The following is a 10,000-nucleotide window of genomic DNA, read 5'->3' on the forward strand; positions in this document are numbered from 1 at the left end:
GTCTTTCTCATCAACCTAGAAACAGAAAAGAAAAAAAATGATCAAATCACACCATCTCTATAATAAGTAAATGCCTCTTTTTCTCCCGAAGTTGTCGGAATGATTCGTAATAAAATATTGGCTACAATTGAAAAGGTATTATCAATAAAATTTTCATTTATTCGCGATCTAGACATAGGTATCTATCCATTCTATAATTAGTCTCAGTACCTCTTGTGGAAAAAAGATTTCCCAAGCAAAGGATTTGTACAGTACGAAATAACATAAAAACAGATTCAGCTCCAAAAAAATTAAATAAAGATAAAAAACTTCTAATTACATTATATATTATTATATTTTTTTTTTTGACTTTTTTTATTCAAGAATTAATAAGAAATAGGGGAATTCCATTCGAATCCATCCAAATAAAATGTAGTAATGAATGTAGTAATGGAGGAACTATTCCTCGAAAAGGCATTTTTTTTAAGTTACGGAATTCTAGTATATAAATCTAAATATAAATCGAACCGCAGTCGAAGAGTATCCATTAATCATACATCATACATAGTCTAAAAAACCTAAACTCATCAATCAGTTAATTTGTTCCAATTTGGTGATTTAATCAAGTAGGTATAGGTATATTCAGATATTTATCTATACGATTTGATTTATAATTAAAGGGTAGGAACATCATATGAACAAATATGAATCAATCATTCAATATATTATCTATGTTTATACTTTCACAAGAAAAAACATGTTTTTAAATTGAATCCTTCGAGCAAAGCTTTTTTATAAAAACTTATCTATCTATTTAGTTATAGAATATATAGAATTCTCTGGTTGATCATACCTATCCAAGTAAAAATCGAATATCGAATATAGTATTAATCTTTAATTTTAATGTCTCGCTATTTTTTCGGTTTTTGAGTCATAATAAAATAATAGGAAAGATGGCCGAGTGGTTCAAGGCGTAGCATTGGAACTGCTATGTAGGCTTTTGTTTACCGAGGGTTCGAATCCCTCTCTTTCCGTACTTGAAAAACCTAATTTACCAACATTCCTAACTGTAAGATATCAAACAACAATAAATTAAATACCATTATTAGAACATAACAGTTAGATTCGAGATCGGAAAGAATATTATGAGTGGGATAAAATTCCTATCAAACCCCTGACTTTAATCCTTAAGTCAATTTGAAAGGGGCCGGGTTGTTCGAACCCTTTCGCTTTGTTTTTTAGTTAAGGCTAAGTCTGACGAGAATAATATTCTACCACAAGCAATTCATTTATTTTCAAACCGACCCACTTACTATCTATTATTTGATTGATTAATCCTTTATACGGAAATGGGTCAAGAGTCAAATGTTTGGGCACTTCCTCAGGGGGGGATGAATCAATAAAATTTTGAATTAGAGCTCTGGATTTTTGTTCATCCTTTGCCGTAATAGTATCTTGGGGTTTGCAACGATAACTCGGTATATCGACTATACGGCCATTAACTAAAATATGTCGATGATTAACTAATTGGCGGGCTCCAGGAATAGTCGGAGCCATGCCCAATCGAAAAAGGATGTTATCCAAACGCATTTCAAGTAATTGTAGTAAAACCTGCCCTGTTGACCCTTTGGCTTTTCTTGCGATACGAACGTATTTAAGTAATTGTCGTTCTGTAATACCATAATGAAAACGCAATTTTTGTTTTTCTTCTAGACGAATACGATATTGAGATTTTTTCCCAGAACGTGATTGGGCTCTAAGATCACTTCCGGTTCTAGGCCTTTTATTTGTTAGTCCAGGCAAAGCCCCTAAACGTCGTATTTTTTTGAAACGAGGTCCTCGGTAACGCGACATAAAGACTCCTTTCTTTATTTATTTATTATTAAATTAATTTTATATATTTCATTTTACAAAAAAACCTAAATTAAAACTAAATGATAAATGAAAAGAAATCTCCTGAAGTATTATATTACAATGAATAATAAGATAAGATGTATTATATATATGATATACAAATCCATTTATATATTCTATATTTTGTATTAATCTATGTAAGTATAAGTAAATAAAAGAGTCTTTTTCATTATTTGTTATGCCAAGGCTCAACCCTTTGCCTTTCCTTTTCTTTATAATTGGGAATTTCTACCATAACCACATAATATATCAATAACTTTTTGACGAAGCTCTCTATTCATCTATATTGAATTGTACCTACAGAAATGATAGAATCATTTCGGATTAGACCAAAGCAAGTTTCAAATTTATAGTCTTTCCAATAGAAATTAAATAGAAAAAAAAGAGGAAAAAACTTTTCGGTATATTAATCTGTATAAAATCTAAAAAATGCGAGAGATACGGAAGGGGGGGACATCCCATTGGGGTCCTAATTTTATAAAATATAATGGGGATATGGCGAAATCGGTAGACGCTACGGACTTAATTGGCTTGAGCCTTAGTATGGAAACCTACTAAGTGAAAACTTTCAAATTCAGAGAAACCCTGGAATTAAAAAAAAGGGCAATCCTGAGCCAACTCCTTTTTTCAAAAGCAAAAAAAGGTATTAAGAAAGCAAGAAAAAAAGGATAGGTGCAGAGACTCAAAGGAGCTGTTCTAACAAAAATGGGTTGACTGTGTTGTTATAAGTATAAGACTTCTTCCCTCTAAATAAATTCCAAACCAAGAAAAAGGGTGAAGAATATACGTACTGAAATGATTAATGACAACCCAAATCTGTTCTGTATTTTTTTTCTAATTTTGAGATATATAAAATAATATAGTATTTTATATATAGTAGAGATTTATAATAGGAAATTTAAAATGCAAGAATTGTTGTGAATCGATTCCAAGTTAAAAGTGGAATCCATATTTATTCATCAAAACATTCACACTCACTCCATAGTCTGATAGATCTTGTGAAGAACTGATTAATCGGATGAGAATAAAGATAGAGTCCCGTTCTACATGTCAATACTGACAACAATGAAATTTATAGTAAGAGGAAAATCCGTCGACTTTTAAAATCGTGAGGGTTCAAGTCCCTCTATCCCCAAAAGCTTTTTTCACTCCTTAACAAATTATCTTTTTTTGCATTACCATTTTAAAGTTAAAGATGGTTTTGTTCCTATATATATATATTTTTTGATCTTATTACAAGTCTTATAATATATATGATGATCTTATAATATATATGATAGGAGGACAAAAAAATATCTTTTATTTGAGCAGGCAGTACTCCGTTGAGTAATTCCTAATCCATATTTTTACATTTTTATATATTAATATAAAACTTATGTAAAATTATATACAGAGTTCCTCTTTTTGAAGACCCCAAAAATTCCGGTACCTATATAATTGTAATACTTTTCATCCTTTTAATTGATTGACTAATTGACACAAACCCAAGTTATCTCGTAAAATGGGGAGATGATACACCAGAAAAGGGAATGGTCGGGATAGCTCAGCTGGTAGAGCAGAGGACTGAAAATCCTCGTGTCACCAGTTCAAATCTGGTTCCTGGCACATTTGTGTTTTTTTTTATTCTATACCTATAAATTGACGATTATGAGTCGATATACAAGTCGAGATCATGACACATAAGTAAGTTATTTAGCTAGTTATCGTGCGAAATACCCCATCTATCTAAAAACTGGATGGGTAGATAGTTTAAAAAAGAAACCCTTTTTTTAGGGTTTTAATTTTTTGCTGCTATTGGGTTTCCTCTTATGTAAAATACATTTTAATATAATACTTCATATATATTCCAATCGGATTACCTTTCATTTTAATATAGATTTCTGTATGGATTTATATATTTTTTTTCCTCATACATCCTATGACTTTACGTAACCTGTCTAAGTAAGTGTAAGTTATTAATGTATGCGCGGTACAAAGTTCAGGATACAGAACTTTTTAGTTCATTCTATTGGCTCTTAGCTCATTCAAAAATTTTTAAATTTGTCTTTTCTTTTTTCTCCATCCATATCCATAATACCAACGGGAAATCTATTATTCTGTTTGATCTAGAACATACAAACAGTCTTTAGCTACCTCATACTGTAGAAGTTAAATTAGTTTTTTATCGTTTAATACGCATCTTGTATTTCGTAAAAATTGGGTACAATATAATCCTTACGCAAAGGCCATCCTACCCAACTCTCGGGCATTAAAATGCGTTTTAGGCGCGGATGGTTATCATATGAAATTCCCAACATATCATAAGATTCCCTTTCTTGAAAATCCGCGCTTTTCCAAACCCAGAACACGGACGGAATTCTAGGATGACTCCTTGGAGCAAATACTTTTATGCATACCTCTTCCGGTTGATCCGCACCATACTCTAATCTCGTAAGATGATACACACTAGATAACAGCCCTCCCGGGGCTACGTCATAGGCACATTGAGAACGTAGATAATTGTAACCATATACGTATAAAATAACAGCAATGGAATGCCAATCTTCGGGCTTAATTTGTAAAGTCTCTATTCCTTGGTAATCAAAGCCTAAAGATCTATGAACTAGCCCATGTTTGGCTAGCCAAGCAGACAAACGACCCTGCATCTTGTTTATATCTCCCACATTCTTTTTTTTTTTTTTTAGATTAAATTTATGAAAATGAATCCGCCGCTTATGTTTACAATTACACAAAAGTGAATCCCATTTAATTCACTAATTCCTGGGAAGATACTGAATTTTTGTATTCGAAAAATGTTTCGGGAAGAATCTCTGAAGTAAATGGAGATTTATATTTATAAAGTAATCCTTGATCATAATTTCCCGTATGAATACTCCGCCCAACCCGAAACTTGTGGTTGATAGTAAAACATCGATTTTTCTGTTGAGACTTAATCCTATCTTGATAAATTTCCCTAGATATTTTCTTACGAAGCTTTGTTATAGCATCTATAACTGCTTCCGGTTTTGGAGGACAGCCCGGCAAATAGACATCCACGGGAATTAGTTTATCGACCCCCCGAACAGTACTGTAGGAATCGGTACTGAACATCCCCCCGGTAATTGTACACGCTCCCATAGCAATAACATATTTAGGTTCGGGCATTTGCTCATATAATCTCACTAAAGAAGGCGCCATTTTCATTGTTACTGTACCGGCTGTTAAAATTAGGTCCGCTTGTCTAGGGCTCGATCTTGGTACCAGCCCATAACGGTCAAAGTCGAATCGCGAGCCTATTAATGAAGCAAATTCAATGAAACAACAGCTGGTCCCATAGAGAAGCGGCCATAAACTAGAGAGTCTTGACCAATTTGAAAAATCATTTGATGTAGTTGAAATAACTGAGTTTTGGGTTATTTGATTAAGTAGTGGAAACTCAATAGAATTCATAACTATTTCCATCTTTTTTTTACTTTTTTTATTGTATAAATTTTCGGGGATTAAGACCATTCCAATGCTCCTTTTCGCCATGCATAAACTAAACCAACAATTAGGATAAGCACGAAAATTAAAGCTTCTATAAATACGGATACGCCCAATATATCGAAACTCATTGCCCATGGATAAAGAAAAACCGTTTCAACATCAAAAACAACAAAAACTAGAGCAAACATATAATAACGGATTCTAAATTGTAACCAAGCATCCCCCATCGGTTCTATACCCGATTCGTAGCTAGAAAGTTTCTCTGGACCTTTGCTACTAGGCGCTAAAATTCCGGAAAATAGAAATGCTAAAATAGGAATAACGCTTGATATTATTAAAAATGCCCAGAAAATGTCATATTCATAAAGTATAAACATAGACAGACTCCTCACGAATTTGGAAAATATTTTTAATTGGTTGATTCCGAATTAGAATTGTCAAGTTATCCATAACTCCTTAGTCAAAACAACAATAAATTTTGAGCGAACGACTTCTTTATTATAAAAAATTTATTATAAAAAAAAGTTTCATTTGTTGTGTCTCATCTCAAACGTGATTGACTTGAATATTTTTTTATCTTTTGTTCTCCATTCCACCGCATTTTTTTATAATTATCTAATTCTATTCTATATATAAATAGAATATAAATAGAGATTATTCTTATTCGCTTTCACCTAGGTTTTACCTAAATAAACAAAGAAAATAAATTCAAACAAGGACTTCTCATTTATTTTTTCATAGATAGATATAATTCACATGTAAGAGGATGTTTATAAATTTAGATTTCAGAATGAGTTAGAATGACATTAGTAATTAGTATATTCTATTTAATTTAATCCGAATTCGGGCCAAGTAGCTTTTCTTTTATTGATTGTATAAGGAAAGAAATACTTGTTTTGCACTTTTGTAGTCACGGTCTATTAAACTACAAAGTTTCTTTGACAAGGTTGCCAATGAAATTGACCATTGACCAAAGATCTTTTTGAAACCCGGGCTTAAAAAAAGGAGAATTTTTTTGCTAGAGTTAGTATAATGTAGGGTATTCCTAAACCTATTTCTTATAATCAACTGTAGTTGGTTCATTGGGCTAAAATGAAATGTTTAATAGTCAATTTATCCCTAGGGTTTTGCTTCTAACAATTAAAGTTAGAGTTAGGTAGAATATACCTATTAAAGGGGGTAGTATAATAAATTATTTGATTTAATATAAATTCATATAGTATATATATTTTTAGGGCTATACAGATTCGAACCGTAGACCTTCTCGGTAAAACAAATCAAACTTTTTCTTTTATTATCAAAATGATTTGAACTGTTTCAAAGACCCAACATGCAGTTTTTTGCATTGGGCTTTTTCATTAACTGATATAAATATCAGTTATTCTACCATAATTTTTCTTGATAGAAAGAAAAATGGTTCCATGTGTTGTGATTCATTATTTATTTGAACTTTGATTCAGAATTACTACCAAAGTGTTTCAAAAAAGAGTTATAGTGACGTAGGTCTGCTTTTGGCCTAGAGAAATTTTAAAATTAAATGAAGTCTCTATCGTTCTGCTTAAAGAATATAATATGAAACTTCATACACCTTAAAGTTCATAGGACGAAAAGAGATTTTTTGAGACCCTGATACTCATTAAGCCTAGCATTCAATAGGCTGGGTATTCACCTTATCAATATTAAAAAAATGGGTTCTATTTGGGGACACCTGAATCATACCAAATTAGAACTAATTGTCAGGCTATTGTTCTCTTGTTTTGTTTCCTCAAAATCATAGAGTAAGACATCGATTTATCAAAAAAATTAATTAATCGAATTTCTTTGATTGCATGATTTGAAAAACATTGGCGCGCGTGTAAACGAGGTGCTCTACCTAACTGAGCTATAGCCCTTTACTTGTGCTACATAACCTATTTTAACAGGTAGATAATTTCTTGTCAAGATGAACATTCGCGATCAAAGATCATAGCTCTTTGATTGATATTGCTTATAAACAATATTGGATTTATAATCCATCTATGTAACTTTTGAGTTTTCTTTAGTAATGCAAAATAACCTACTTAACTCAGCGGTTAGAATATCGCTTTCATACGGCGGGAGTCATTGGTTCAAATCCAATAGTAGGTAATGTAAAACTTATTAGATACCAGAGTCAAGGGTATCTAATAAGTTTTTCTATTCTCTCTCTAGATTATTAAAAGACTTTTTTTTATATAAATTGTTATATCCTATTATTTGTATTTGTTAAAAAAAAAACAAATACAAAATATATATGTGTATGCTATCTTGTATATACAGATTCTTTTTTATAGGCTGTATTTTTTTATAATTATAAGTATTTACGCACACTAACCAGTTATGAAATTGGATTGATAGACTCTACTCGTGTCCTAGCTTGTCTGAGAGCTAGATTTTCTTCAATTATTTGTCTCTTTCCTTCAGCTTTCTTCAAATTAGCTTCTGCTATTTCAAGAGTTTGCTGAGCTTCTTGTGTATCAATGTCACTACCCTTCTCAGCATCATTTACTAAAACAGTGATCTTATTATTGCCTATTCTAGCAAAACCGCCCATCAGAGCCATTGTTAACCATTGGTCGTTAAGCCGTATTCTCAAAATACCTATATCTACAACTGTGTCAATAGGGGCGTGGTTTGGCAATACGCCGATTTGACCACTATTAGTAGATAAAATGATTTCTTTTATTTCTGAATTCCAAACAATTCGATTAGGGGTCAGTACACAAAGATTTAAGGTCATTTCTTCAATTTTCTCTCCATTTATAAGTTCATAGCTTTCGCAGTAGCTTCATCGATGTTACCTACCAAATAAAAGGCTTGCTCAGGAAGACCGTCCAATTCTCCGGAAAGGATCAATTGAAATCCTCTAATTGTTTCTGCTAGACCAACATATTTTCCTGGGGATCCTGTAAATACTTCTGCTAGGAAAAACGGTTGTGATAAGAAACGCTCAATTTTTCGCGCTCTTGCTACGGTTAACCGGTCGTCTTCAGATAATTCATCCAACCCAAGGATAGCTATAATGTCCTGAAGTTCTTTGTAACGTTGTAAGGTTTGCTTAACTCTTTGCGCAATTTCATAATGCTCTTCGCCAACGATCCGAGGTTGGAGCATGGTTGATGTTGAATCTAACGGATCCACTGCTGGATAGATCCCTTTGGCGGCTAATCCTATTGATAGTACAGTAGTAGCGTCTAAATATGCAAATGTTGTAGCAGGAGCGGGATCGGTCAAATCGTCTGCAGGTATATAAACTGCTTGAATTGAAGTTATGGACCCTTCCTTTGTAGAAGTAATTCTTTCCTGTAAAGAACCCATTTCAGTACTAAGAGTAGGTTGATAGCCTACAACAGAAGGCATTCTACCCAACAAGGCAGATACTTCAGATCCTGCTTGAACGAAACGAAAAATATTGTCGATAAATAGAAGTACGTCTTGTTCATTAACATCTCGGAAATATTCCGCCATAGTTAGGGCAGTCAAACCAACCCTCATACGTGCCCCCGGAGGTTCATTCATTTGACCGTAGACTAGAGCCACTTTTGATTTTGCAATATTTTGTTCATTGATAACTCCATATTCTTTCATTTCCATGTAAAGATCATTTCCTTCACGAGTACGTTCACTTACTCCACCAAATACGGATACGCCCCCATGAGCTTTTGCAATATTGTTGATCAATTCCATAATGAGTACTGTTTTACCCACTCCAACTCCGCCGAAGAGTCCTATTTTTCCTCCACGGCGATAAGGGGCTAAAAGATCTACCACTTTAATTCCTGTTTCAAAAATAGATAATTTTGTATCTAACTGGGTAAAGGCGGGCGCAGATCTATGAATAGGGGATGTTGTATGAGTCCCTACGGGCCCTAAATTATCAACGGGCTCCCCAAGCACGTTAAAAATTCGTCCAAGAGTTGCTCCACCAACTGGAACGCTTAGGGGAGCTCATGTATCAATAACTTCCATTCCTCGCGTTAGACCATCTGTAGCACTCATAGCTACAACTCTAACTCGATTATCTCCTAATAATTATTGTACCTCACAAGTCACGTTAATTGGTTGGCTAGGAGTATCGCGACCCTTAACTACCAAAGCATTGCAAATATTTGGCATTTTGCCTGGAGGAAAAGCTACGTCCAGTACGGGACCAATAATTTGAGCGATACGCCCCAGGTTTTTTTTTCACGTGTGGAAACACCAGGACCAGAAGCAGTAGGATTGATTATCATAATATTTAAAGTAAAATATGTCGAAATTTTTGGCGAAAATTAAAATTATCGAAAAAAGGGATGTCCGATAGCAAGTTGATCAATTAATTAAATCAGAATAAGAATATATGAGTTAGCAATCAATTTTGTTGGTATCATCCAAACGAATCCAATTCATTCAATTATTTTTTTAATTAGTCTATTTATATTCAAACTCAATGTGTTAAATTTTAAGTTCAACCAATCTATTTGCAAATAAATGGATGATGAAAAAAATCGTGAGAAAGTCCTTTATTTTTCTATCAATATCGACAATCCTTTACTCTATTATTTACGTAAATCGGGGACTCTAAAAACTATATTTAATTTATGATTCATTAGCACCGCAATGTAGTTAATTTTTAGTATATTAA

The 10,000-nt window shown here is 33.0% G+C and overlaps 1 long non-coding RNA gene and 2 other non-coding genes across 3 annotated transcripts in view; 2 read left to right on the forward strand and 1 right to left on the reverse strand.

The window, feature by feature from the left end:
- Window positions 1-10,000, reverse strand: part of LOC141633149 (uncharacterized) — a 54,558-nt gene that overhangs the window by 8,558 nt on the left and 36,000 nt on the right. The window lies entirely within an intron of this gene.
- TRNAS-GGA (transfer RNA serine (anticodon GGA)) lies at window positions 927-1,013 on the forward strand. Its single transcript has one exon. It is a non-coding gene; the product is annotated as a tRNA-Ser (tRNA).
- TRNAF-GAA (transfer RNA phenylalanine (anticodon GAA)) lies at window positions 3,426-3,498 on the forward strand. Its single transcript has one exon. It is a non-coding gene; the product is annotated as a tRNA-Phe (tRNA).

The sequence above is a fragment of the Silene latifolia genome, chromosome Y (assembly GCF_048544455.1).
Source record: "Silene latifolia isolate original U9 population chromosome Y, ASM4854445v1, whole genome shotgun sequence".
Lineage (NCBI taxonomy): Eukaryota > Viridiplantae > Streptophyta > Magnoliopsida > Caryophyllales > Caryophyllaceae > Silene > Silene latifolia.